This window comes from Rhinopithecus bieti, unplaced genomic scaffold (genome assembly GCF_001698545.2).
Source record: "Rhinopithecus bieti isolate Rb0 unplaced genomic scaffold, ASM169854v2 scaffold_28547, whole genome shotgun sequence".
Classification (NCBI taxonomy): Eukaryota; Metazoa; Chordata; class Mammalia; order Primates; family Cercopithecidae; genus Rhinopithecus; species Rhinopithecus bieti.
This window is the reverse complement of record NW_016813480.1, coordinates 3,271,721-3,287,809: the sequence shown is the minus strand read 5'-3', so window position 1 is coordinate 3,287,809 and position 16,089 is coordinate 3,271,721. Positions and strand designations below refer to the sequence as shown.

Below are 16,089 nucleotides of genomic sequence, written 5' to 3'. Positions count from 1 at the left end.
TTCCCGCTGCTTTGTTTACCTACTCAAGCCTCAGCAATGGCGGGCGCCCCTCCCCCAGCCTTGCTGCAGCCTTACAGTTCCATCTCAAACTGCTGTACTAGCAATGAGGGAGGCTCCATGGGCGTGGGACCCTGTGAGCCAGGCATGGGATATAATCTCCTGGTGTGCCATTTACTAAGACCCTTGGTAAAGTGCAGTATTCGGGTGGGAGTGACCCGATTTTCCAGGTGTTGTGTGTCACGGTTTCCCTTGGCTAGGAAAGGGAATTCCCTTCCCCCTTGCGCTTCCTGGGTGAGGTGATGCCTCGCCCCCCTTCGGCTTTCATGCGGTGGGCTGCACGCACTGTCCTGCACCCACTGTCTGAAACACCCCAGTGAGATGAATCCAGTACCTCAGTTGGAAAAGCAGAGATCACCCGTCTTCTGTGTCGTTCCCACTGGGAGCTGGAGGCTGGAGCTGTTCCTATTCGGCCATCTTGAAAAGGTCCTCTAGTTTTGTTTTTGCACTGTGATCAGAGGATACGTTTTGTGATATTTCCGTTTTATGAATATAGTAGTGATTTCTTTGTGCCTTAATGTATAACTTTCTGTGAATGTTCAAGAAGCTATGTTCTTTGTTACCAGAGTGTAGTGCTGTCTCTCTATATATACGGAAAAACTACTTTGTTGGTTATATTGTTGAAATCATTTATATCTTTTTTTTCCTATGCTCTCCTTTTATCAAGTACTGTGTTTTATTTATGGTGTGTTTTTATTTATTTACTCTCGGATCAGCCATAATTTGTTATTTAGTTTATAGAGATGAATAATGTATTCTGCATTGTGAAATTAACTTTTAGTATTTAAAAGTAGTTAGGTCTGTTCAGATAACTTTTGTCTGTTTTTTTTTTTTTTTGTCTGATTATTTTATTTACCTGGTAATTTTGTTCGTTTATTTTAGCCTTTTTGAATCACTGTATTTTAAGTATCTCTTATATACAGCATAGTCTTTGCTTTCTAAGCAAATTTGAAAATATCTTTCTTTTAATAAGCAAGTTAAACTCATTCATGTTAATTGTTGTAACTGTTACGTTTGTTCTCAGTTCTGTCATTGTGTTAAATTACTGTCTATATTTTGGTGTATTCATTTATTATTTCATGTGTTTTTCTTAATTTTAAAAATTCTTTTGGTATCAGGAAGGTGGGACTAAGTTTTCTTCTAATAGTACCATTGAATTAGTACCTTTTGTAGTACCTTAACCCCTTATTTTTAACCTATCTTTTTACCATCTTGTATGCTACTTTTAAAAGGCATCTTTTGCTTCACATCTGTTCCCATACGATCACCTATGATTTTATGACTTTTTTTCTTTCCTTTTTCCTCTTCCCTTTCCTCCCATTATTTCAGTTGCATTTTCAAATTTTTTCAGGACATACACAGTTTATCGTTTTCTGCCTTGTTTTATTATTTGTTCTACAATTAAATACATAAAATGCTCACTTTGTGACCAGTCCTTTTGCTTAACGTTTCTTTAGTCATCCCTTGTTTAGATGGAGCTCAAGCCTGGATGTTCCATTGAATGTAATGGATCAGTGTCTCTCCTTTGCATCTAGAATTGTATTAATTGTATACCGTTCTTGGCGGAATTGAGAACATAGTCAGATCATTTTCTGCGCCTGTGGTCCGGATAATGAATCTGGGTTGAGAAAGGGATTAGAACCCTCAGGAAAGATACATGTGTAAGTATTTTGTGAGTTCTTGCTTGTTCAGAGTTTTTTTTTATTAGCCTCATTAGTTGAAGGACAGATTGGCTTGATATACAATCCTTTTTATTTAGCTTCTTTTCTTATTTTTAGTATTTATTTATTTGAGACAGGTTCTCACCCTTAGGCTTCTCGAGAATGATTTTCTGCTAGTCTTGCTTTGTATGTTGCTTTGCTAAGTCTGATGCCAGGCTGATTCATTCTCTGATATCATTCTCTGATATCTTTTATCATGGAGGCCTCAAAGATATCTTTCATATGCTTAAAGTCTAATAGTTTACTAGGTTACATTTTTGGGGTAGTTTGTTCTTGGTCACTTTTCACCAGTTGGCTCTTAAAATGTGTAGATTCAGGTCTTTTATTTTCAGGAAGTTTTCTTGGAGTATTATTTTAAATATTCTGTTTTAGTGTTTTGAATATCTTCTTCCAGAGTTTGATGTATATGTATCTTGGAGGTATATGTATTTCTAATTATATGAATATTTGACCTTCTTTGCCTAATTTCTGTTTTATTCACTTCAACTTTGACCCTTCATACTTCTTTTTAAATTTCACTTTCTTATGGTTGTTTTAGTACTTTTCCTCAATGCCCTTTTAAAAATTTTCATCTGAATCTATTATTCTCCCTTGGACATCTTAATTCCCTCTGTACTATGACTTTTTCTTTTGTTTCTTTCCTGGGTTCAAGTCACTCCTGTTTCATTACTTTCTTTTCTTTTTTTCCTTTTCTATTTTTACTCTTGGGGTCTTGAACTGTAAGAGGTCCTGAAACATAAATTTGAGAATTGTTGCCCCATACAGTAGTGGTTTACGTGGGGAATTTCAGAAGTGCTGATGCCTTTGACCTAGTCTCAGAAATTGCGATGGTCTGAAGTGGCACATGGGCTTTGAAAATTTTAAATGATAACCAGGAGACTGTAATGTTTGGAAACTTCACTGAGATAATAGTTTGGATTGTGGTACATCATGTGCTTATGTAACTTATGTACTTACTATCTCGAAAGAGGTCTAAGTCAGTGGTTCCCAAGTTTTCAGAAAAGTGTCATCTGAAGATCATATTCGTTTTTCATAGTTTGTTGCTAGTATGTAGAAATACAGTTAACTTTAAAAATAACTTTATTGTGGAACAATAATAGACTTATCGGAAACGCAAAAATAGTGCACAGAGATTCTATGTATTCTTTACCCAGCTTCCTCCAGTGGTAACATCCTACATAACTAACTAAAGTATAATATCAAAACCGCCCTTTTGGCTCTCTGAGCAGCACCATGGTGGTTGGCAAGAACAAGCGCCTTATGAAAGGAGGCAGAAAGGGAGCCAAGAAGAAAGTGGTTGATGCATTTTCTAAGAAAGATTGGTATGATGTGAAAGCACCTGCTATGTTCAATATAAGGAATATTGGGAAGACGCTAGTCAGCAGGACCCAAGGAACCAAAATTGCATCTGATGGCCTCAAGGGTTGTGTGTTTGAAGTGAGTTTTCCTGATTTGCAGAATGATGAGATTGCATTTAGAAAATTCAAGCTGATTACTGAAGATGTTCAGGGCAGAAACTTCCTAACTTCCATGGCATGGATCTTACCCATGACAAAATGTGTTCCATGGTCAAAAAATGGCAGACAATGACCGAAGCTCGTGTTGATGTCAGGACTACCAATGGTTACTTGCTTTGTCCGTTCTATGTTGGTTTTCCTAAAAAATGTAACAATCAGATATGGAAGACCTCTTATGCTCAGCACCAACAGGTCTGCCAAATCCGGAAGAAAATGATGGAAGTCAAGACCTGGGAGGTGCAGAAAAAGGACTTGAAAGAAGTGGTCAATAAATTGATTCCAGACAGCATTGGAAAAGACGTAGAAAAGGCTTGCCAATCTATCCTCTCCATGATGTCTTCATTGGAAAAGTAAAAATACTGAAGAAGCCCAAGTTTGAATTGGGAAAACTCAAGGAGCTTCACGGTGAAGGCAGGAGTTCTGGAAAAGCCACTGGGAGCAAGACAGGTGCTAAAGTTGAATGAGCTGATGGATATGGACCACCAGTCCAATAATCTGTTTAAAGTTCAGACCTATAGTAATGGCAAGTAAAGAGTCCTAGTTGTGAAAAAAAAAAAAATCAAAAACGGGAAATTGACATTGGCACAATCTGTAGACCTTATTCAGATTTCACTAGTTTATACATGCACTCAGTTGTGTGTTCTGTGCAATTTAATCATGTGTATAGGTTCATGTAATCACTACCACATCAAGTTACAGAACTGTTCCATCAGTACAGAGGAACTCTCTTAGGTTTCCTCTTTATAGTCACTGCAGTTGATTTCTTTATATTAATTTGTGTCATGTGACTTTGTTGAATTTGTCTTTTAATTCTAGTAGTTTTATTGTGGATTCCTTAGACTTTTGTATGTATAGGATCATAAAATGTGTAATCATGAAATTGACTTAGCAAGACAATTTTACCTCTTTTCCAATCTAGATACTTTCTCCTCCTTTCCCCCCTTCTTTTCTTTCCTCCTGTCTTATTGCACTGGATAGAATTTCCTTTACAATATTGCATAGAAATTATAAGATTAGATATTCCTCCCTTGTTCCTGATTTCAGGGGGAAAGCATTCAGTCCTTCAGCATTAAGCGTGATGTTGTTTTCTTGTAGACGACTTACCAGGTTGAGGAAGTTTTATTCTAAGTCTAGGAGTTTTTAATCACTGTGATAAGTTTAATATAGTTGCTGCCTTAGCATCCATTTTAGGCCTAACATAAATTGTTTGTAACTCAGTCATGTCCTGTCATCTTTGGCCTAGTTAGAACCTACCCTCCCTGTGGTTGTTTGCAGTATGGCCAAATTGTGCCTCATCTCACTGACCCAAAATGCAACACACCATGAGCTGCCAACCATTAGTAAAACCTAATGGTCATCCTCAGAGTCATGTGAATAAGTTCCCATTCACATTAGTTTTCTTTAACTGATTCACAACCCTTGAGGGAAAGCATAGGGAATAATGTCCCTTAACAAAGATGTAGTTCCACAGTTCTTTCTCCCTCTCCTTCCTGCTCCTTCCCTCTCCTGTCTCAGGACCTCCTGTCTGTCTCTGTTTGGCACTCTAACCTCTCTGGGACCTATGAGTAATAAACTTCTTTTGTTTCATGTATTTTGCTTTAGCTTCCTCATTGTGTCTCCGTTGACACGTATATACTGTATTGTTCTTGATATCATTTAACATCTTTTCTTTAACAAATCGATAATCATGAATGGATATTGGATTTTGGGAAATGCTTTTTCTATTGAGATGATCATATGATTTTGTCCTTTATGATAGTAGTTATTATACTGATTTTTGGAGATTAAGCCAACCTTATATTCTTGGGATACGTTTCCTTTTTTTTTCTTTTTTCTTTTTTTGAGACAGGGTCTTGTTCTGTCGCCCAGGCTGGAGTGCCGTGGTGCAATCATAGCTCACTGTAACCCCAAACACTGGGCTCAGGTAAGCCTCCCACCTCAGCCTCCTGAGTAGCTTGGACTACTGGTGTGTGCCACTAGGACCGGCTAATTTTTAAAGTTTTTTTTAGAGGTAGGGTCTCACTGTGCTGCTAAGGCTGGTCTTGAATCCTGGCTTCAAGTGATCCTCTTGCCTTAAGGAGAGAGAGAGAAACTAGATTAAAATACGGAAGTAAATAAAATATCTAAGCCTTGAGAAGGGGAAAGATAGTGATGACTATTATTAACAAATTAATTATAGTAATTAGTTTTTGCTTATCATAGTTAATTTTGGATAGCAGACAAATACGTTCAAATATTTTAATAGTCTGTGAAATATATAGGTGGGTAGTCTGGTTCTAGACACATGTTAATTGAAATGCCAAGGGTAGGGAGTAAGGTTGAAAGTAGTGGCATTCTTTTACTGAAGAGACGTTTACTTTTTGGGTTGTTTTGCAGATATAATGGTATCTCACCTAGATTGTGTCACTTTGCCTAGTTTACTATTTCGTTTCTGGTTTGTTTCAGTGGATTCCTGAAAGAGAAAAAAGAAACAACATGATTCTCTGTGTAACAGCCCCCTGGACCCCCTCATCCAGTGTTGGTATAGACCCTTGTGTTTACCCTTTTTTTAAAACCAGAAGATGGCGCTCCTGGTGTTTAGTGTGAGCACTGAATATACTTGGTCATCAGAAATGAATGAACTGGCAAGGGAAATGAATAAATGAGCCCAGAAAAAGCAAAACTGAATCATGCTGAAGATGCTTTCTAGGATGATGGTATTTCTGAAACCTTAAATCAAGCTTGTCCAACCCGTGGCCCATGGGCTGCATGTGGCCCAGAATGGCTTTGAATGCAGCCCAACACAAATTTGTAAATTTTCTTAGAACATTACGAGATTTTTTTTTTTGAGATTTATTTATTATTTACTTATTTTTAGCTCATCAGCTATCGTTAGTGTATTTTATGTGTGGCCCAAGCCAATTCTTCTTCCAGTGTGGCCCAGGGAAGCCAAAAGATTGGACATCCCCGCCTTAGATATTGAAAATTAGAGGTGCCTGCATTTCCAGTAATTAAGACAATTCTTACTGTGCATTTTTTGCTTTCCATTATCTTTCATTTAAAAAATCTGCAACTTTTACCTTTTAGAGTATTAGGATAGAATCTTTTGAATACGTCCAAAAGTTGGCTTTTGTGGTTTTCTTTTGTCAGAAGTGCTGTAGAATAATATAACTTAAAATACTTGCAGTTCTCTGCTTCTCTCAAGATATTCAGTTCTCTTTCAGAAACACCTGAATCTGAGTGAATGGTGCTAAACTTTCCATGGGCTTTGTCTAAAGCTCGACAAGCATTAGATTAGTATTTCTTTTTGTAGGTCCAATTAGCATTCAAATATTATTCCTGAAGTATTGGTTTTCATATGTTATCTTTTTGTTGCTTGTTGATATTTTGTTTTATTTTGGGGCTGCCTAATTCTCAGGTCAAATTATTTCTGGTATTTTGAAATTTCTTTTTTCTTTTCTTTTCTTTTTTTTTTTTTTTTTCTGGGCAAAAGAGTTTTTGCTCTTGTTGCCCAGACTGGAGTGCAGTGGCACGATCTTGGCTCACTGCAACCTCCACCTCCCGGGTTCAAGCAGTCCTCCTGCCTCAACCTCCCAAGTAGCTGGGATTACAAGCATGTGTTACCATACCCGGCTAATTTTGTATTTTTAGAAGAGATGGTATTTCTCCATGTTGGTCAGGTTGGTCTCGAACTCCTGACCTCAGGTGATCCACCTGCTTCAGCCTCCCAAAGTGTTGGGATTACCGGCATGAGCCACCGCACCTGGCATAAATTTCTTTCTTTTTTTTTTTTTTTTTTTTTAGGCAAGGTCACACTCCTGTCACCCAGGCTGGAATGCAGTGGTACAATCTTGGCTCACTGCAAGCTTGACTTCTGGGCTCAGTTGATCCCTCCACCTCAGCCTCCCGAGTAGCTGGGATTACCGGCATGTACCACCATGCCTGGCTAATTTTTTGTATTTTTAGAAGAGATGGGGTTTCGCCATGTTGCCCAGGCTGGTCTTGAACTCCTGAGCTCAAGTGATCTGCCTGTCTTGGCCTCCCAAAGTGCTGGGATTACAGGTGTGAGCCACTATACCTGGTCAAATTTCTTTTTTTAAAGATTGTTTTGAAAGTATTGGTTGTGATAAAATAAGGAAACCGTATGTGAATGGATGGAATGTGGTTTCTTTTCCTAAGTTGAATAGAATTTGATTACTCTGGCTATTCTCAGAAGATTTTGCAAATTTCATTTAAATTTAAGTTAACAGAATTTCTGAAGTGGCTCACACCTGTAATCCCAGCACTTTGGGAGGCCAAGGTGGGCAGATTGCCCGAGCTCAGGAGTTCGAGACCAGCCTGGGCAACACAGTGAAAACCCCGTCTCTACTAAAATACAAAAAATTAACCGGGCATAGCGGTGTGCACCTGTAGTCCCAGTTGCTCAGGAGGCTGAGGCAGGAGAATTGCTTGAACCCGGGAGGTGGAGGTTGCAGTGAGCCGAGATCACACCACTGCACTCTAGACTGGGCGACAGAGTGAGACTCTGTCTCAAAAAAAAAAAAAAAAAAGAAAAAAAAAGCCTACCCCACAGTGTTGTACTTAAAGAGTATACTTAAGTAAGATAATGTAAATAATAAATAAAGTGCTTAGTACTGTGCTGATAATAGAAAATTTCCCAGTAACTGTCAGAGTAAAGAAAGCAGCAATAGAGAGAAAATCCCTAAGAAACCTTCAGATCTGAGTGTGTGTTTCGAGACCATACCTTGGAAGAGAGGGCAAAAATAATGTAGGTCTCTCTTTTCAGCTATTAACATGTATTCTAATAGGATAGATACCTTGAGAGCATAATTAGTCAATAAGAAAGATAATGACAAGCACCTCTACAGATGCTTAAAATGGGGGCAGAAAGAAGTGAATGCTAAAGTGGTCATTTGAAGCCTAGGGTCTTAGCGGAAAGATAGCAACAGCCGTGGTAAAGCAGTTTGGACAGAGTTACTGTGGATCGCATTTATCAGTCTTGATAAGAGTACATGTTGGAGTAATGATTTATGGGTTAAGTGTCTTTAGTTATGTGATCTCATTTGATGTGTACAATACCATAAGGTGGCTTATTATTCAGATGACACTGGTCACATGGGGACAAGTTCCAAAGGGAGCAAGCAAGGACAGAAAAAACAATTATTTTCAGTAATGGGTAAGAAACAGAAAGGTTCTTATGGTTACAAATGGCAAGTGAACAGTAAAGCTGGTTCAAGAAATCCAGATTCTAGTCTAGGGCTCCTTCTCCTGTAGTGTTTATTATTTTATTTTTACTCAAAGTGGAAGTACTTAAAGATGCAGAGTAGTTCATAATTAGAGTAGACAGAAGTGGGGGTGAAGCTAAGAGTCGAAGGCTCCTTAAGCCCAAATAGGAGTTATTTTCTGCTAGGTAGTATCTTTCATTGAAAATTCCTTATTTCATTGAAAATTTTTTTTTATTTTGAATTTGATTATATTACTTTGACCCATTTTTCAGAAGAATGACCCTGAGCACACTCCACTGTGGTGTTTGTACTTTACCCTCAGTATTTCATTTCTAGAACATCCTTTTCCCACTTCTTTAAGTCTTGAAAGCCACTCTAGCTTTGTTGGAGTGTGCTTTTGTGATCAGGAGGCTACCTAAAGCCTATTTCAGTCTCTTCAAATAGCCACAGCAGCAGCAGATAGTAACAGGAGTCAGAAGTGTGGTTGCCACTCAAGTCACCCAAAAAGTTTGCAGTGCAGAAGCCGAAATGGCTTTCCAGAGATGTGATCACTTAAAAAGGTTCTGAAAATTCAATTCCGTGAAGTGTGTTTGGGCTCAGTGCATTGAACCTGTCTGTGACTTCCTGTAATGTGTACTTAACCCCCTAACTTCTAAGTGGTACCTCCCCCACCTCCCTGGAGGGGAAAAAGATACACACTTGGTTTTGCAGGATTAAGGAGATCAAACAAGCATCTAACAAAGATACTTCCTTCCAGGTACCTCTTTCTTCCCTCTTATCATAGATTAATCACTTAGTTGCAAGGGACCAGTGAATTAACAGAATGGTGAACCTTTTCCTTTTCCTACTGCTTTTGCTGGGTGACTAGTGGTTTCTGCTGGAACACAGATGAACCATCTCAAGGTTATGAAAATTCCTGACTGTGGCAAATATGAAAGAGTGTCTTTTTTATTCCCGGGAAATACTCACTAAGACTTCTTCTCTAAGTTGCTTATTTGTAGAGTAAAAAGGTGATGTTAATTTCCAGTGCTATGCAGTGAACACAATTTTTGTGGAAACTAGTCCTAGGATTTGAAATGAAGACTGTATGGTCACTGTTAATCTGTATTGATAAACACACTGAACTTTATTGAGAGTTCTGGTCGTTAACCAATGGAATTACTAGTATTATAGAAATTTATTGAGGATGGCTTATTGGAGTTGACTTGTAATTTCCGTCATTTCTTTGTAATTACCAGGTAAAATATAATTTGTTTTGAGTTTAATTATTTCTGTAAGTTAAAATAGGGAATTTGTAAAGCATTCCTTAGTTTTATGTTCAGTTATCTAGGAAACATTCACAGGCAGTGAAGAAAGATGTGAGATAATTATTCAGAAATTTTAGTTGCTAGTGGTTGTGTGTTGAAGGCATATACGAGACAAGCAGTTTTGGAATTTCTTGCAAAGTCAGTATTGCCCTGTAGGTCGACCTTACAGAAAGTCCTTACTGTGTGTGTTTCAAAGTCTTCTTTGTAAATTAAAATATGACAACTGTTGTTACTCTGCTGATAGTTCTGATAACTCATGCTAACTACATAGTCAAGGGAGTGGAGGAATACAGCTGGCATTCCATCATCTGGAAGGAAAGTAGTGAGATGACCGATCCCCTCTGACTCAGCTGTCACCGTGGCATAAATAATAGCATTTTCCCAAGCAATACCCTGGAATGCAAAAAGAAAGAAAAAACGTAAAAAAAAAAAAAAAAAGGTGGACTGAGATGAAGAAAGCCAATTTATAGCTGTAATAAATAATATTTTGTGTCAAAAAGGAAGAACAAATTGACAAGAACTTGGAGAAATACCAGCTATGGATAAAGGGAAATAAAAATGATGAAAATCCAGATGGTATAGAGCTAAAGAGCCAAATGTAAACAGCAGCTGATTACATTAATTACCTTGTGAGTGGAGTCCCTCACTGAGCTGATATGCTGTTACATTAGTGTTTTCAGGTTTTGGGTTGAATCACTTAGGTATGCCTACACACTAGGTTTGAGAAAAATCATAGGGTTAGCTGTGCTTTCCTTATAGTGACAAGTTAAATAACTATAATTTTATTGTACTCAGTCATATGGAGAGATTTGAAGACTGAAGCATAATTCTGTGTTACCGCTAGTTGGTAAGCAGATGTCCTTACCTCATGGTCTCTTTGACTAAGTTAGATTGTAAGCTTCTGGAAGGCAGTAGACTGTTCTTCATCTCAGGTTTGATTCCATATAGTAGGGGCTCAGAAGTCTCTGTTGATGTTATAAATTTGGTAAGTGTTCACTGCCGAACCTGCATGTTGGCGGTAAGACCATATAATCCCAGAGCAAGCCTAGAAAATCCTTTTGACTTGTATTGCTTTGCTTTGTCTATCTTCTGCTAAAATTAAACTGTAAACCCCCCAAATGCATAATAAAAGCCCTTGCCTTACTGTGTGGCTGACAGTTTCTAATGTGAGTGGAGGTAATAGCTGAGGATGGTGCTGTAGAAAACTTTAGGCCTAGGAAAGAAAGAATTCTGTTAGATGACTTGATTTTAACTGTATTAAAAGTTTCCTTTCAAGTGGTTTGGAATTGCGCGGAATAGAGTGCTGTACTTGGGTGTCACAGAGCCCCAGGTTTGTGGATAGAATTATGATGCCCCAGAAAGACCTCATTTGATATATAATCTTGATTTTGTTTATAGAATTTTCTGTAAAGAAGTAATATTTGATTTTTTTCAAGTAGTTTAATATTTGGCCTTTATTGTTTTTCAATAATGTTTTGAAAGACGTTTTCTTCTTCAAGATTGTTAAAAAATTGTTTTGTGTTTCTTTTTGCTCTTTATTGGTTTTATTTTGTACATTTTTGCTATTCATACACCTGAAACTTCTTGCGGTATAAGGAGGAGAGTGAGGACTCAATTTGATTTTTTTCTCCTAATGAGTATCCAGTTGTTACAATAGCATTTAACCAGTAACTCTTACCCCAGGGATTTAAAATGTCACATCCATCTTATACTGAGTTCCTATGTATACTTTGTCAGTTTTTGCATTTTCTAGTCTATTCCATTATAGGTTTATTTATTCACACTATTTTAATTATTGAAGCTTTATAATGTTTTAATATCTGATAGGGGATGTTCTCTACCCTTATTCTTCTTTTTCAGAATTGTCTTGTCTGTCTTTGTTTGTTTTTCTATAAGAACTTTCAAGTCAGCTTGTCTAGTTCCTAAGAGAATTGTCAGGGCTATTTGAGAAACACCTGCCCTGCATGATCAATTCTAAGAGCCCCATCTGTATTATAAATCTGGATACTGGGTTTTAGACCTTATTCTGACATTAACTGGCTCTGTAATAAAAAGATTAAATTCTTGTTTTAGTATTTTGTAGATGTTTGCAGGTGCTTTTAAGAGTTATTTTGTACTGACAGTTTTTTAGGTTTCTATATTCTCATCACTAGATAGAGCGATTTAAAAAATCCTCAATTTTAGTCTAGTCAGCATGGCGAACCCGTCTTTACCGAAAATATAAAAAATTAGCCTGGTGTGGTGGCACACCCCTGTAGTCCTGGCTACTTGGGAGGCTGAGATGGGCGGATCACTTGAGCCTGGGAGGTGGAGGTTGCAGTGAGCCAGGATCGTGCCATTGCACTCCAGCCTGGGTGACAGAGTGAGACCCTGCCTCAAAAAAAAAAAAAAAAGAAAAAAGAAAAATCCTCAGTTTTCTTTTTAAAAAGAATCATCAGCTTTTTTGTTTTGTTTTGTTTTGTTTTAGTATTTCAGAGGGGTCCTCATACTTGGAAAAATTGGAAACAACTGAATTAGAGTTCCCGAAATTCTTTTTTTTTTTTTTTGAAAATTCAATTCTAAATAAATAAAAGGTGGTGTATCATCAGTCCAATCAAGGATTGAATTTAAATCTTTGTAGCCACTGAAAGGGCTACTCAGTGGAGGAAAACTACAGAAATGGCTCTTGGCAAGATCATTTGTCTGTTTCTTTTCCTCTGTAACCAGTTGGTGTTTTGAAAGGAAGCATATTGTCTAGATTTTCAGAGTTCTCCAAAAACAGGATGGGGGAGTATCATTTTTGAAGTATGTAACATGATTATATCTTCAGCAGAATTAAGTGCTTTGAAAGCTTAAATTATTTGCGTTGTCATAATTGACTATTATGATTGAAATAAGTGTGTATATCTTCTTTGCTTTTTGGGTGTTGTTAGATTGAGAGCTGCTGGACAGAATGATGGGTTCATGGGAGAAGACAATCAAGGGGGTGCTAATTCTCTAAACTCAAACTTGACATTTTGAAGAGCACATCAGATCCGTAGCTTGTATAATTCTGTAACAAACTGGAAAATAATGGAACAAATGAAAAGGAAAAATTGATCTTCATCTGTTGGTGAATGTCAGTCACTATTAAATTAAAATGAGTTTTTAAAATGAAGAGACCAAAAGTTTTTTTGTCTCTTTTGGAAAGTCACATTGAGGATTCCTTGATTTATGATTGCTATGGGACTTAAAAAGAAAAAAAACAAAAAAATTCAAAACCAAACCCTAAAGAAAAGTTTACCAGCAACTCCATAATCCCATCAAGAATAATATTGTGAGGTAGAGGGCGAGGTTTGGAATTTGTTGACTCTAGTTACACAAGAGTCAGTCTATTAAAAAACTGTAAATAATGCTCTTAAGCAGAAGTAAATATGATAATCAGATAAGCTGATAGAAATTACTGTTCTTCAAATAAGAAAGATGAGAGGGAAGGTTAGGAAAAGCAAGAATTGAAGCAGAAAATAACCCTAGAGTGTAAGTTTGAAAAATTCAAAGTGGAAGTTGGTTTATTGAATCCTCAAATGCTGTTTGTATGCTAAATAGAAATAGAGGCAGGATGACTTAATGCGATGTGAGGTTTATGTTTTCACTGTTGAAAAACACACATAACCAGACCAAATCAGAACCACACAATCCCAATTCCAGATTCCTGGGAGGGAAACCTGGCCCCTTTTAGGTAATGTCTGTCCCCATTCAGTCAGCTGTGGCCAGGAAGTTGGGGGAAGAGATTAAACCCTACTTGTGTTTTTACCAAAGTCAAATAGTATCCCCAAATCCGCTTCTGTTTCAGTTACCGTCACAGGTTACATTTTAGGAAGTATGTATATATTTTTCCTCTGGATTCTAATTTGATCTTGTCAACCCTTTTGTAGTTGGAAAGTGCGTAGCAGTTTACTTCCGCCAGTCAAGTGTCAGAGAGCACCCGTGTCCCTCCCCATCCTGGCCAGTCCTGGGATTTTTCATGTGTTTAATCTTTGCTCGTCTAACAAGTTAAAATGGCATGGCATTGCAGCTCTAATTTGTATTTCTTCTATAACTTATTTATTTATTTTTTAAGACAGAGTCTCACTCTGTCACCCAGGCTGGAGTGCAGTGGCATGATTATGGCTCACTGCAGCCTTGACCTCCAGGGCTCAAGTGATTCTCCCACCTCAGCCTCCCAAGTAGCTGGGGCCACAGGCACACACCACCACACCTGGGTGGTGGTGGTTTTTTTTTTTTTTTTTTTTTTGTAGAGATGGGGTTTCACCATGTTGCCCAGGCTAGTCTCGAACCCTTGGGCTCAAATGATCCTCTTGCCTCAGTCTCTCAAAGTGCTGGGATTATAGGCATGAGCTACTGTGCTTGGTCCTGTATTTCTTTATATTGCATGAGGTTGAGCATTCATCTATGTCTGCTTTTCAAATACTCAGTCGATGGATAGTTAACTTGGTTCCTTTCTGTTTTTGTTCAACCAAATAGGTGCACTATAGGTTGTTTTCTGTTTTGTGAAAGTATTAGTTTGGAAGAAGTTTCAGCTTGTTCTATCAGATATGAAGTTGAGCACTAAAAATGGTTCCTCTCAGAACTGAGTAATGTGGAGTGGAGGAGGCAGTGCCTGGAGAGCATTGAAGGAAGAAGTGGCCACTGAACAGGGTGTCATGGTGGGAATTGCTGTGATTGCTAGATATCAAAACTTAACTGCAAATTGAGCCCAGCAGGGATGGACAACCATATGGCTTAGAAAGTGACTTATGTAGGCAAATGGTAAAGTCTTACTGAGGCTTAGTGATGGCAGCCTGTTGTGGCATCGTCAATCGATGCATTTGTATGAGGGGTCTTGCTGTTTTGGCTTTAGTTGAATGTTAAGAATAAATTAGGTACCGTGATAATACTTTTAGAATGATTTTTGACTATATCTAGTATTTAAAGCTTTTCTTTAGTTATTTCTCCAAAGCACAACAGAGTTTGGCAGATATATATATGTGCACTTAAAATAAAACGAAAGATAATACAGTTAGTGTAGGTTGGGGTGTAGGATACCTTCTGCCTCTGAGGAAATGTTAGACCTCATGCTTTGGATTGTTTTGAACAGAGGTAAACATGTTCACACATGTTAAGTGATCAGTGCTGTCCTGATTCTTGTGTTACTTTCTTGAATGGCCATCCCCCATTGCTGGACTTAGGCCAGGGCAGATGAAGGTTCACCTCATGAGCTCAGTGTACAGGAGGGAATGGAAAACACGAACATGCTTTTGCTTTTCTATGTGTAACTTCCCCTTCCCCTTTGAAACCAATTCTTTTGGAAAGCTGCAACTGAAGACCCATATCTGAATAGCATTCTAACAGTATTTCTCATTAATATGCTTTGTCAGTCCTCAGTTTGTAAGACATTGTCAGAATGTTCTTGGTTTGAAGCCTGGATGCTTTGATTTCCCGTCGCGTTAATTTCCATCCTGTTAATTTTTTATTCGTGACCCTCTGCTGAGAAGCTCCCCCAACACCTGTTAAATCACAGAGAAAAAAAGTAAAATTTGTGGTATTTTAGTTATTTCTGTATTAATAAGATTGCCACCTCTTACTCTCTGTAAAATGTAACATGGTATTTACTTTAACTCCAGTAATAGTTTTGAATTTTGACCTTTTTTTGTTTGAGAAAAAAGAAACCCAAAAGAAGATGGAAAATAGATTATTCAGTTTAAATTTCTTTTTCTCTTTAAATGTCTTTCCTCCTACAGATGTCACCTTTAAATGTGAGTCTTAAGCCGGAAGTATGCCCTGTAAATCTACTCACAAAAGTAATCTGGATGGAATTTAAGCACAGGCAGATCTCGATGAGATTGTTAGGTGAGATCACCAAGGGAGGGCACACAGAGAAAGGGTCCAAATCAATATGTCAAAAGTCTGCTAAGCTAATATTTCTCTGGGTTCTTCTATGTAAAATGTGGGAATGAAATGCCACATACACTTTTCGTCCTGTCAGCAGTGAGTTATTGCACACCTACTGTGTTCCATGCACTGATCTGGGCACTGGGACAGTGAGTTATTGCACACCTACTGTGTTCCATGCACTGATCTGGGCACTGGGACAGTGAGTTATTGCACACCTACTGTGTTCCATGCACTGATCTGGGCACTGGGACAGTGAGTTATTGCACACCTACTGTGTTCCATGCACTGATCTGGGCACTGGGACAGTGAGTTATTGCACACCTACTGTGTTCCATGCACTGATCTGGGCACTGGGACAGTGAGTTATTGCACACCTACTGTGTTCCATGCA

The 16,089-nt window shown here is 38.0% G+C and overlaps 1 pseudogene; it reads left to right on the top strand.

The window, feature by feature from the left end:
* Nucleotides 1–3,011: 3,011 nt before the first annotated feature.
* LOC108512940 (40S ribosomal protein S3a pseudogene) lies at nt 3,012–3,789 on the top strand (annotated as a pseudogene).
* Nucleotides 3,790–16,089: the final 12,300 nt, after the last annotated feature.